Genomic DNA, 12,333 nt, shown 5'->3' with positions numbered 1-12,333 from the left:
ATACACACACACATTCAAATAAGTTATACTTTAAAACAGGGGTAAAAAGTATTCAAAACTTATTTCCTAATTATTTAGAACAGTTTATACCATGCACTTGAGGTATTATTTATGCCTACTACATGGTGTCAACACAATGTAACAGTGTGTTTGGACACATCTCTTCCCAGCTCCACACCAGTGATGGAGCAAGAACAGTTACATCATGGAATCAGGACTGTAAGACATTTACCAACATACTTCAGGGAAGCCGACGCTGTAATCTGTTTTCTCCTGTAACGTTTCTTTGGGTCTACTCCAGAACTCTTGTTTAGGATCATGACTTGCACCTATATGTGCCTGATGGAAATATATGACTAAAGGTAGTATCCAAATGAATTCATGCATTAGATTACATACAAAATATTTCTTCATAGAATTACTGAAACTTACAAAGCTGGAATGAGCCTTAGAAGGCTCATTCTGTCATTTCCTGTCATTTGGTGCAAGGAAGGAGTACGGTAGGGGGTTCTGGCCTCCTTGTCCTTCAGTCCTCCTGTTCCTAAGATAGAGCTCCAGTTCTGCTTTTCACAAGCTGTGGGCCATCCATTGAGCCTCCACTGTCAGTCACTGAGTGGAATGACTGATGAATACAAAGCTGTTGGCATGCTGCATGTTGTCCTTTCTATAGTTCTGGGATTAAAGGCATGCACTACTATCCCCTGGTTTCTATGGCAAGCCAGTGTGGTTACTGGGATTAAAGATGTGTGTCATTGCTGCCTGGTCTGTAAGACTGACAAGCGTGGCTGTTTTACTTTTCTGATCCTCAGACAAATTTTATTTATTAAAATACAAATGAAATGCCACTACAGTCTTTCAGTCTAATTGAGTGTTTCTCAGACTCATATAATCTGATACAAAACCCTGTCTCAAAAAAGAATAATCTGATACATAATAGCAAATGCAATTTTAGGTTATGACCTAATACATATTCACATATATACTGAAACAAATGTTCCATGAAAATTACTGTAGCATTTGTGATATGCACTATTTTATTCTTTCTTAAAAAAAGAAAAAAAAACTTGTCCCAACATTCTCTACCCCACTAAATCACTTTTACTGCCCAATAATAGTCATGGCCCCAAGTTTGACTGAATTGATATTGAAAAATATCAGTCTAAATATGTGATTAATTAACGTTAACAGAAAGGAGAATTACGTGCTCGGTAGAAAGGTTACTACCATGGGCACTCAGAATGAGTGAATAACTGTAATGGACATCCAAGATAAACTATATAAACTATATGCACAGATGTAAATTTAACCAATAAAAATCAAGAATGGTTCATTCTTGGTCTCCTTTTCACTATTTCCTAGTCTAGATGAAGAACTGTCTTAGTCGCTTTTCTATTGCTGTAACAAAACACCATGACCAAGGCAACTTACAAAAGAAACCATTTAGCTTGGCTTAAAGTTTCAGAGAGTTAGTCTATGATGACTGAGAAAAGGAAGAGCTGAAAACTCACATCTTGATCCCCAAGATGAGGCAGAAATAGAGCAAGCTCTGGAAATTCATAAATCTTTTGAAACCTCAAAGCTTGCCCACCTGGTGACTTATCTCCTCCGATAAGGCCACACCTCCTAATCCTTTCCAAACAGTTCCACCAACTGGGGACCACGTATTCAAATATATAAGCCTATGGAGGGGGCATTCTCATTTAAACCACAAAGACAAAAAACATAACTAATACAGAGCAGCATCAGATCTCAGATATAAACGTGGGAGTTGCCTGACTCTCTTCTAGATACTGTTGTTTATCTTGCCTTTGCCTGCTCTATCCCTCTCAATGTTCAATGCATACAATCCCAGTGCTCAGACACACTCACTGTCCCAGCTGCCTGCCTCTACATCTCTTGACTCCCAAGGTACCCAGGTCATTATGCAATCCCCAGTTTTGTCTCAAGTTTGTCACATAATTTCCCCATTTTCCAAATACTATACAAGACTTATGAACACTATCAAAACTCAGCCAAAGTCTGGCTTAACTGTTTTGGAGAGAAAAGGAGAAGGTAGCATTCCATCACATCAGCATGCCTCGCCAGCACCCATGCAAGTACCATGCCTACCTCACTGAACCAGCCACACCCAAATCTTGCTATACTCATTGGTCTAGTCAGAAAACAAGAATTATCAAGTATATAAAGATTTGAGAAGAACAGCTCAGTAAGCATCATAGAATTTAGACTTCTGTATAGTTGTGCACTGTATATTTTTATTATTAGAATATTTTTCTCTAATAATATAGTGTACATAATCAAAAATAGTTACAATGGTAATTTTGTAAGAACAATTACCAGAATAACTTTACTGTTATCACAACGATAGCTGCATCTTTTTGTTCAATTATTTATTCACTGAAGGTCCCATAATTCCTACTCTGTGTAAGGAATCGTTGCACTCACAAAGGAAGCCTAACATATGATCTTTGATCTTGTCAATATAAAAGGGAATAATATGACATTAATGATTTCAGTGCAAATCAGATTATAAAGGTATGATGTACAAAGAGATGAAAAATGTGGTTGATCAAAACACTCTTAATTTATCAATCCCAAAATTTGGATTACTAAAACTTTGGTCATGTTTAAGTGATTTAAAATCATTGAACATGAAAAAAATACCTCAAAAGGTCTCTTAAGCAAAGTATTCTTTAAGACACAACAGGTGGTATGTGGTGGCTCATGCTCGTAATCCCAGCACTCAAGAAGCTGAGGCAAGAGGACCGCTGAGAGTTCCAGAACAACCTGGGTTACATACTGGGGTCTAGACTAGTCTTAGCCACAAGGTGAAAACTATCTAAATTGAACAAATTAACGAATGAATGAATGAACGAATGAATGAACAGCATAGTAAAGCATTTTGGCCAAAGCAGTAAAATGAAAATCCACGTAATTCCTCGAGAGGGAAGAAATTACAGTGTGGAGAATGGGTTCCTGCCTAAAAAGAAGCTCCAACTGTCAAGGTCCCCGTCAATCAAAAGCCACCTACTGCATGCTCACACCTAAACAATACAGTCTGATGACGCTTCGAATATTTCTCCTTGGGGAAAGGGAGGGGCTTGGTTGAGAAACTGTGCTTGCTGTCCATGCACGAGGACTTAAGCTTGAATCCTCAGCACTCATGAAAGAAGTTTGGTGATGCTGTACACTCCTGTAACCCCAGCATTGTGCAGGGCTGAGACAGGAGGATCACTGCCAGCCTAGATCCAAGTTTGGAGAAAAACTGTCTCAAGGGACTACGCTGGAGAGTGATAAAGGGTGACTGGCACACACACAAAGAGTGCACAGATCCCCACTACAGCACACTTACATGTGTAAACACAATACACACACACACACAAATAAAGTTCTATTAAAATTAAAACAATATTTATCATTTAAAGAAATGGCCTTTGGTTATGAAATTTTATCTTCTGGGATACATACATAGGAAGAGATATTTTAATGAAAACTTCCTATGTAAGTTTGTTTTCCTTTATAACTCTGTATATAGAACAATGTTTCCTTCTGATATTTCTAATGAAATAAACACTTTGAACAACATTTGGATCCATGAAAGTTTATCCAAATAACAAAGATAGTCCAAGTGTATCTGGAACTCACTTATGTAGCCCAGGCTGATCTCGCAATAATCCTACCTCAGCCTCCTGAGTGCCAGGGTTACGGTTATAAGCATCATGCCTACGTTAGAAGTAGATCTTAAATAGACACTTTCCAGTAGATGAGAGACTGATAATGATCACATTTTAATACTCTCATAATCTTCCATTATTATAAAACAGGAATATTTCAAACAGTTGCTTCAACATAAGTAATGTATAGATTTTAAGATACAATTCCACAAAACATGATCAAAGCAAGCTGCTTATATGAAATGCAATATGTACATGCATCTTTATGAATCATTTATTATTTCAAATAAAGTTCCAGGTTAAAAGAGCAATCCTCTTTCTTTAGGTGATGATGAGAAATACAACAAACTAATGAATTTCATAATAAAATAGCCTTTTGTTGGACCCCCAAACCTGTAGATTACCTCATTTATTTCTAGTGACTTTTCAGGTTTCCTTGCTACTCATACTTTCTTCTGAAACACAAAGATTAAGAGAGCAGTATATGCTTTCATTTCTTCACAGTTCAGATTTATTTAGTATCTATTTTATGTAAGCATTTGTGGTTGCCCTTGTGGAAATAGAAGACAGAGATATAAAAACCCTGGCCAGAATTTCCCTAAGTATAATCCAAGGCGAAGGCTAAGAAATAGGCAAAGTGTGTACCATGTTACTGCTTCTCAAAGAAGGCAGAGATGATTTTTCAATAAGGTGGAAAAAAGAAGTTCATAAAGGGTCAGGCATGGTGGTACACACCTTTAATCCCAGCCCCTGGGAGGCAGAGAGAGGAGGGTCTTTGTGGGTTAGAAGTCACTCTGGTCTACATAGTGAGTTCTATGACATCCAGGGATACACACTGTCTAATATTGTTGTTGAAGGCTGTTTGTTCATTTCTGGACACTCAGACCCAAAATAATCACACAGAAACTATATTATTTGCAATGTTGTTTGGCCAATAGTTTAAACATATTTCTAGCTAGATCTTACATCTTAAATTAACACTTTTCTATTAATCTGTGCACCACCACAACCTCGTGGCCTACCAGCAAAGTTTCAGTGGGTCTCAATGGAGGCGTCTGTCTCCTATGGCAGCTACATGGCTTCTCCCTGACTCTGCCTACTCTCTCCCTACATCTCTGCTTGAATTTCCCGCCTAGCTTTACTCTTTTAAGCCATTGGCTGAAAGAAGCTTTATTCATTAACCCATAAAAGAAACACACATACAGAAGAACTTCCAATATCATTTGAAACTCAACTACCATTTTACTTTCACAGGATCTCATAGAAAGAACATTGCCCCCATGATAGCTGGAAGTAGTTCTAGAAGATGATGTCCCCTCTCCCAACAAAGTTTGTCCTCAGGGTTAGAGAAATAAATTAGGGCTTGATTATAACTGGTATAGGGTTGGGGGTTAGAGTGGAAATTATATAGACTCAGGGATCTCTTTGAAAAAAAAAAGGAAAACTGGATGGGATAATAGGTACATTAGTGTGAACTTATACTAATAATAATAGTAATAGAGTGAATAGAGTGAATTATTTATAGGCAGTTTATATTGGTATAGATTCTTGTATGTTGATACAAATTCAAATTATATTGAATAGGTTCCTATTTTTGTCTACAATATTTGTACACTTATGCAAAGTTATTTTGTCATATCAGATGCGTGCATGTTTCTACCTCTGCTTAAGACATTATGTATATTGATACAATCTTAGGATATATTTATCACATTGCACTATACATTTCTACCTCTGATCAAGATACTTTACATTATTTATATTTTGAGATCATTGTCCTCAATTGCTGCACAGTTGCTTAAAGACTGTTTAATATTCTAATATGAAGTCTTAGTCTTTAAGCTATATAGGTATTAAGTATTATAGGTCTATAGTCAGTCATCCTTGTTTGTCATACTTAGTGTTAGACTAATCAGGTTCTTTAGATACATAGAGACTGTATTCTACATAGATAGGTAATCTTCAACCATAAGACATTTAAATAACTTAAGTGTTCTGTTGACGTGAGACACAATTGCTCCTGACAGCACCAACCTATTCCCAAGAGAATGTTGAACACTGAAGATGCTCTACCTGGACCTTTGCTTCTTCTTGGCAAAACTGACCTTTGGGCAAGGAAGTGCCCATGCCTCAACCACTGACAAAATGCACGGTGTCTAGACAGGACAAGCAAGATACAAGAAAAAAGACTGTCAAACCTTGCCAAGACAGAGTAAGATAGTTCTGAAAAAATTCCTGCCTCTGAAAATGGTCTGCCAGTTACTCTAGGCCTTAGCCAAAGTTGGCTGCTCCAACATTACAAATCAGACTTTGGGTGATTGCCCAAGTAGCCAGTTGTCTCTGTAATTTATTGCATGCTTTGGAAGTCACTTGATAGTACTTCCTGTCTACTCAAGTAATATTATTTCCCTTCTCAGATCTTCAATTGGGTTGAAGACTAGATAGTCATAGTTACTTTCCTCTCATGGTTTGGCCAAGCTATTTCTAATACAAGACTTAGACTACTTAGGATAGGATAATTATTGAAACATTTGGCATTTGTTTCTTGTTTGATATTGTTTATGCTGGTTGTAATTCTAATTTTTATACTTGATATTTGTTCTTATTGTATATAGTATTATATCAGACTTAGAACTCTTTTATTTAAACAGAAGGTGGAGGTGCTATGGGAACTCCTTCAGCCCCTAGCCTTTAAGATACCAGCCCACTTGGGAGTGGCCTTTTATACTATAAATGCCATGTAAAGCGTTCTCTCTCTCTCTCTCTCTCTCTCTCTCTCTCTCTCTCTCTCTCTCTCCCCAGCTTCTAGATTCGGTTCCTGTTTCCCATTCGTGCAGAGGACTGTGATCTGTAAGTCTATCCCTAAATAAATAACCCTTTATTATATTCAATTCTGAGCTACTGTGGGATTATTTTATAGAGTCCATCATCATAGTATAATTCAACAACAGCAAAAAAAAAGGAGTTTATAAGGGAAATAGTATTTGATCTAAATCTTGAAGGATAGTGTGGCTTCACTGGAAAAAAACTGAAGGGAAAACTTTTCTGAAATAGCCACAAAGGGTCTTCAGGTAATAGTGTTGTGGACAGAGACAGCCAAGTGTTCAGAATGCTGTTGGACTCTCACTTAACAACTCCTTGAGCCTCTGGTTTTTAAATGTATAATCTTCAGTCTAACATACATTACTAAAGAGGGCCTGGAGAGGTGATTGAGCTGGTAAGGGTTCTTGCTGCTTTTCCAGAGAACCTTAGTTCAGTTTTCAGCACCTGAATCAAACCAAATCAAACTATCTCAAAACTTAAAACTCAAAACCAACTGTACCCCCAGCTCCAGGGAACCTGACACTCTCTTCTGGCCTCCAAGGGCACCTGCCCATACATACCTGGATCTTACACCTAATGGAACTATAATTATTAAGCTTTTTTCTGTACTGGGCTATGTGCTTGTACATGCTTATTCCCTGTCTCCCAGACTCCAGGCAACTTTGCTAAGTAAGTGGCAAGCCACTATCAGCCCGAGACTAAATTTGCCTATGGCCTGCTTTAGATACACTACAAACTACTTCCCTATGTCCCCTTATTCTTACTGGGGCTCATAACTACTTTTTATACCCAGTGTCCTGAGTTTAGGAATGAGCTGCTGTTTACATCAAAGACTTTAAGGGCTCCAGCTGGGAAGGAAATGAAGTGATGTGACTCATGTATTCTCTTCATTTCCTGCTCTTTAAATGATCATGATCCTTTAGTTGCTGACAATGGTCTCTTAATAATGGTGTACATCACTTGTTTGTGTGTACTATGACTTTCTTCTGCAACTTACTCAAGACTATTGAGCAAAGTAAGCAAGAAGTCCAAAGTCTTTGGGGAAAATTATGCAGCTAAGCACTCTACAGCCTCTACTTGCCAGGAATGAGGAACCTGGGGCTTCATCCCTGCCTACTCAGTGCCTGGCTTCTCTTTCATTGACACAGCCAGCTAATTCCATGCAATAAAATGGAATACAAATATTTTTATTTATATTTTTATTTATTTTATAAATAAAATACCAACAATGCTGATGATTGTTTCAGCTTCTTCTGACCACCTCACTTCAGAATGCTGAGTGGCGCTGCAGGAAGCGTTCCCTTCTGTGCTTTCGCTTGTGGTCACAGTGAGGCACCACTCCTGAACGCTAACTTATCTATAGTGCTACTCATACCATCAACCAAAATGGAATTAGTAGTCTAACTAGAACTACATTCCAATAGACACAGTGCTATCAGCCTCTGCAGATGCTTATAGACCCAAACATCCCCAAATTCTTACATCTCTAGTTAGTTTTTTCTACCTCTTGAAATCAAGATTGCTTTTTTTTAAATCAAAGACACTCGAGATTTTTAAATGTTATTTAAGTTGTGATATTTCTTAATATAAATTACTACAACACTACTAGCACATTCTACACAACTTTTTAACATTTCATTTTAGCTCAATGATAGATTAAATCATTTTTGTAGGTTAGCTCAGAAACGTAGCCCTCAAGAATAAATAAGGTTTCTGAGTTATAAAAAATATATATTTAGACAAATTTATAGATTCTATTTGAAAATGTGAAATCACCGATAAAGAAAACTAATGGCCTTATGACTTCCAAGGTCCCCTAAAAAGAGGTTTGGAAGATCTTTTAAACTACCAAATACAACTAAGAAGACCACAGTCTTGGAAGGTTGCTTGTGGAGGCAAGACAGTGAGGACGGAGAACTGAAGTGCACATCATTGTAATAAATGCTATAAAATTCCCAAGAGATTGCGGTGAAGGCAACTAATTCTGCCTAGGGGGTCAGAATATCTCACAAAGAAAGTGACATCAGAAGGTGCAGCACAGTAATCCAGACCAGCCAGTTGACTGAGAACAACTAAGAAGGCAACCTAAGAGGAAAACTGCAAAGGGCAGAATCACCAGGTCACAATGGGAAGAAGCAGCTGGTAGACAGATGTTTCTAATAGCCCCTGGGTAAGCCCCACTACAATGAGGTGGAACTCAGAAGGATGTACTACTATGGCAGTATGTGACAATTCCTCTCAGTCCATAAACTTGATCCTGGATTGGTTATGTCCACAAGTGACAGCAGAAATAAATATGATCCTCCTCTAAAGGAATATTACCTTGGATGGTTGTGCCATTCCTGCAAAAGAGAATGTCTGACACACAACTTTCATTAAAATAAGAAGGCAAATACAAAAATAAACATGAAGAAATATAAACTTATCAACTGAGATCCAGATACTAAATATGAGACAGACCTTGACTCAAGAGAAATTTGGTTGATAATAAAATGATTATAAAAATTATCAAAAGAAAAAAGTTTTGAAGCAAACACAACTCTTATCTCAACGGAATATGGGATTATTCTTGAGCCAAATATGAGTGGCAGTGGACCAGGAGCATATTCAGCCTACCTACCCCCCCAAAAAAACACATTGTCAACATGGAATCAGTTTTATGAAGACTTCAAAGTTATAGAATGAAAGAAGGCCATGACTCTAGGGATTTTTTTTCCAAGGCAGGAAGTCTCTGCTGCAGGTCTCTGAGAAAGCTGAAAGCCTTGCTGGTTCAGGATGGGCTAAGTGGTCTAACAATCATTCCAAAGGTTTTGCATAACTGTCAAAAGGCTGTTAGAAAGACACAGGAAAAGTGAGCAATGGATGCCTACTAAGGGAAGCCATACGCAAGGAACTTCAGCTCACAGAGGAGAACAGGCTCTGAGAAACTTCCACTGCAGATGTTGGAAGGGATGAGTCTTATAATAGCCAGAAAAGCAAGACTGAGCTGATGTTAGGAAAGTAACCAATTAAATGTTCATCCAGGGACAGAGAGATGGCTCAATGGGTAAAGGCACTTGCCACCCAATCCTGACAGCCTGAGCTTGATCCCCAGAGGCCAAGGGGAGAACCCGATTCCATAAAGTTGTCTTCTGGCCTCCATATGTGCAGTGTGTGTGCACTCACATTTCTGTGTCCTTCTCTCTCTCTCTCTCTCTCTCTCTCTCTCTCTCTCTCTCTCACACACACACACACACACACACACACACACACACACAAATGACAAAGTTTTTCAAAAGGCATCCAGACTGAATCAAAAAGAAAACAAAGGGTACCAAAAGAAAAGAAAAAAAAAACCATGAGACCTGTGGGAAACAAAGAGCTTTGAAAAACTCTTAATAAAGAAAAAGAACACCTGTGATATGGCTGTATGCAGAGCAATAGAAAAGCACAAGCTAGTTATACATGCCTGTGGTCCCAGCACGTGGGAAGCTAAATCATGAGGAACATGAGTTCGAGGCCAGTGGGATGCTGCTTGATCCTGCTTACCTAAACAACTTTGAACATAATCCCATTTTAGTTTACTTATAAAAATAACACATACCAGGCAGTTTCTGAACACTCATTATATGTAATCTTAGCTGGGGCGGGGGTGGCTCAGTGGGTAAAGGTGCCTATTGTCAAGCTTCAGGACTGGAGTTAAGTCCCCTGGGCTCACATGATATGTGAGAGGAGAGGCTCAGCTATCTCAAGCCTTCTTCTAATCTTCAGGAGCAGAACACCATGGCACACATGTGCCCCAACCCATACAGACACATAAAAAAGGAAATAAATGAAAAACATTCCTTAATGCAATATTTGTAATATTATTTGGAATTAATATCATTATCCCTGTTATTTAGATAAGGAAACTAAGTCAGTGTGACTATGCGACTTGCCTCAAAGTCACAGGTAGCAAACAATGACTAGGATTTGAACACCAAAGGTCTCTTTCCAGCGTTCTTGTTCTTAGTCACCGAAGCGAATTTTCTGCTAAAGCCTCACTTTACTTTGTACAAAATGTCCTTGATTCAGGAAATACTAATTTACTGTGTATCCAGGAAGACGGAAACTGGAAAAGTAAGTGTGGTCTTTTTGCCTAACTTCAATTCAATTATTTCTCTTAGTTCCTAAAGCCCAGAGACAAATACGACCTTGAGAACATGAGCAGGCATTCTAACTGCTCTTATGGTCTCAGAGCCAGAACAGAACTGTTTTCCTTAGCCAAAGTATAGACAGAGGGTCGGTGATAAAGAGCCATGGGTAAGATTCAGAACAAAAGCTCCCTAGGAAAATCTTGACCTTAAGATCAATCACTACTATAGACCCATGAACCCTCAAAACAGTCATGATCTAGTCCCCAACCCGGACATGTGAATTTTGATTACGTGATTGATGAATAAGATGGTTATCTTAGAACCCAGATGGTCTGGGTAGGACCCTTAGAAGTCATCTAAGAAATTCCCACCCAGAGTCCAGCAGGAGATCCAGTGACAAGAGCATCGGAGGGATGTGGGGGTCAGACCCGTTACAGATGTAGAAGGAGGCTGTGGCCTCGGGAGTTCATGCAGTTCTCAGAAGCTGCAAGTGGTAGAGCAGCTGATTTACCCAGAGCGTCTCCAGAAGGAGCCTGGACTCTGCTGACACCTTGTCTTCGGCCCAATGAAATTGATTTCAGATTTCCGACCTCCAAAACTGTATGATAATAAGTCCATGTTGATTTAAGTTGGTGGTGATTTGTTATCATGGCAAGGGGGGTAAGCAAGTGCATCAGTCGAGAGGAGTGGCAGGGCTGGGTGTTTATGGACACGCTGCTCTCCCTGGCCACAGAGGAGCTGGGAAGTGTGCAGTCCTCCCTGCGTCTGAATGAAGAGAGCACCTGGACATGGATGAGAATATGTAATACTAGTGAGGAAAGCATCCTCAGAGACCGGAACAAAGAATCGCTAAACTATTTGCCTGTGCACCTAGGCTTTAGGAAAGAGGTGGCCAGTATGAAGACTGGGCATGGAACAACAGTAGATGCAAAACTACTAAAATGGGAACCAGGAAAGTCAAAGTCTGCTAGAGTAAAATCAAATTCACTAGTAAGGAAAAAATGAGAAAGCCTTGGTGAGAAAAAAATTGGCATTATTAGATAAATATGCACTTGTTTTACCTGTTCAAAAATGGAAGAACCCATCACCACTTCCAAGAAAAAAGAAAGACCAAGTGTTTGAAAACTTAGAAACACTTTCCAAAATGTTTTGATGAGAATAAAATTGAAACTGAACTTCTCGACGCTGAAGAAGACGATGAAGAGCATGTTTCTAATGAACTTACAGGACAGGTGTGAGCCGTCCTCAGAGGAAACTTACAGCTTCAAAGCATTTCCGATAAAGAAAGAGAGAGAGAGAGAGAGAGAGAGAGAGAGAGAGAGAGAGAGAGAGATATGAAAACTGAAATTAGCCTAGCGCTCATCTGGCAACTGGGCTGAGAACAATTCACTGGCAGAAAGTAGAAGGGGAAATGAATAAGGGTAAAACGTCCATTAGTGAACCTAAAATGTCCCAACAGGTAAAACTAACAAACCTAAAAACTGATTCTTTGAAAAGATTGTTCCTTCTCTAGTTCTGATAAAATAATATTGAGATATTAATCAGTATGGCTATAGGATAGGGTCATTTCAGGTTCTCTGTCCTCAGCTGCCCCAGGAACTAACTGGGGACATCGCCCTGGGCACCTGGGAGCACCAAATCTCTTGCCAACCCTAAGATGGCTCCCTTAATTAAGATGTGTGCTTCCCTGCTCCCCTATCCGACCTTCCTTTATCCCAAAC

At 39.0% G+C, this 12,333-nt stretch overlaps 1 protein-coding gene across 5 annotated transcripts in view; it reads right to left on the bottom strand.

The window, feature by feature from the left end:
- The window catches only part of Stk33 (serine/threonine kinase 33), a 186,022-nt gene that overhangs the window by 118,126 nt on the left and 55,563 nt on the right, over nucleotides 1-12,333 (bottom strand). The window lies entirely within an intron of this gene.

Source organism: Alexandromys fortis, unplaced genomic scaffold (genome assembly GCF_014885135.2).
Source record: "Alexandromys fortis isolate MF-2015 unplaced genomic scaffold, M_Fortis_MF-2015_v1.1 scaffold_129, whole genome shotgun sequence".
Taxonomy (NCBI): Eukaryota; Metazoa; Chordata; class Mammalia; order Rodentia; family Cricetidae; genus Alexandromys; species Alexandromys fortis.
This window is presented reverse-complemented; position numbering and strand designations above follow the sequence as displayed.